Genomic DNA, 1,380 nt, shown 5'->3' with positions numbered 1-1,380 from the left:
CTGATAATCAGTGATATTGAGCATTTTTTGGTGTGCCTGTTGATCATCTGTATGTCTTCCTTGGAGAATTGCTTGTTTAGGTCTTCTGCCCATATTTGGTTTGGGTTGTTTGTTTTTTCTTATTCAGTTGGATGAGCTGCTAATATATTCTGGAGATCAAGCCTTTGCAAGTTTCATTTGCAAAATTTTTTCCCATTCCTTAGGTTGTCTTTTTGTTTTACTTGTGGTTTGCTTACTATGTAGAGGTTTGCAAGTTACTTTAGGTCACATATATTTCTTACTGCTTTCATTTCTTCTACGAGAAAAGTTTTGAGATGGATGTCAGATAATGTTTGACTTTATTTTCCTCTTGGAGATTTATGGTATCTTCTCATGTTTAAGTCTTTGATCCATTCTGAGTTTATTTTTGTGTCTGGTGTAAGGGAATGTTCTAGCTTCATTGATTTACATGCTGCTGTCCAGCTTTCACAACACCATTTGCTGAAGAGACTGTCACTTTTCCATTGTGTATTGTTGCCTCCTTTGTCTAATTTTAATTGACCAAAAGTTTGTGGGATCATTTCTGGGCTGTCTATTCTGTTCCATTGACCTATATGTCTGTTTTTGTACCAATACAGTGCTGTCATGTTGACTGTAGCTCTATGGTATTATTTGAATCGGTAGCGTAAATAAATGTCACTGATTTTTGAACCTGAATCTTGTAACCTGCTACCTTTCTGAATTCTTTGATCAGCTGTAGAACTTTTTGTGTGGATCTTGTAGGCTGTTCTATATATAGTAACATGTCATCTGCGTATACTGAGACTTTTACCTCTTCCTTTCAAATATGGGTCCCTTTTCCTATTCTCTCTCTTCTTTGATTGCTGTGGCTAGGTTTTCCAAGTCTTGTTGAGTAGGTGTGGTGATAGTGTGTAACCTTGTCTTGTCCAAGATTTTAGTGGGAAGATTTTGACTTTCTCACCGTTGAGTGCTATGCTGGCTTTAGATTTGTTACATATAGCTTTTATGATGGTGAAATATCTTCTCTCTATGCCCACTTTGGTGAGAATTTTTATCATACATGGGTGCTGAATTTTATCAAATGCTTTCCCTCCTTCTATTGAGATGAACATGTGGTATTGGCCCTTTCTCTTGTTGATGTGATGTATCACATTGATTGATTTGCATATGTTGAACCACCCCTGTGTCACTGGGATGAACCCCATTTGTTTAAGATGTATAATCTTTTATATGTGTTGTTGGATTCTATTTGCTACTATTTGGGTGAGGATTTTGGCATCAAAGCTCATCAGTGATATTAGCGTATAATTCCCTTTTTTGGTAGTGTCTTTGCCTGTTTGTGGTATCAGAGTGATTGTGGCTTCATAGAATGACTTTGGG

The sequence above is a fragment of the Camelus dromedarius genome, chromosome Y (genome assembly GCF_036321535.1).
Source record: "Camelus dromedarius isolate mCamDro1 chromosome Y, mCamDro1.pat, whole genome shotgun sequence".
In the NCBI taxonomy this organism is placed as follows: Eukaryota; Metazoa; Chordata; class Mammalia; order Artiodactyla; family Camelidae; genus Camelus; species Camelus dromedarius.
The sequence above is the reverse complement of the archived record's forward strand: the minus strand, read 5'-3'. Positions refer to the sequence as shown.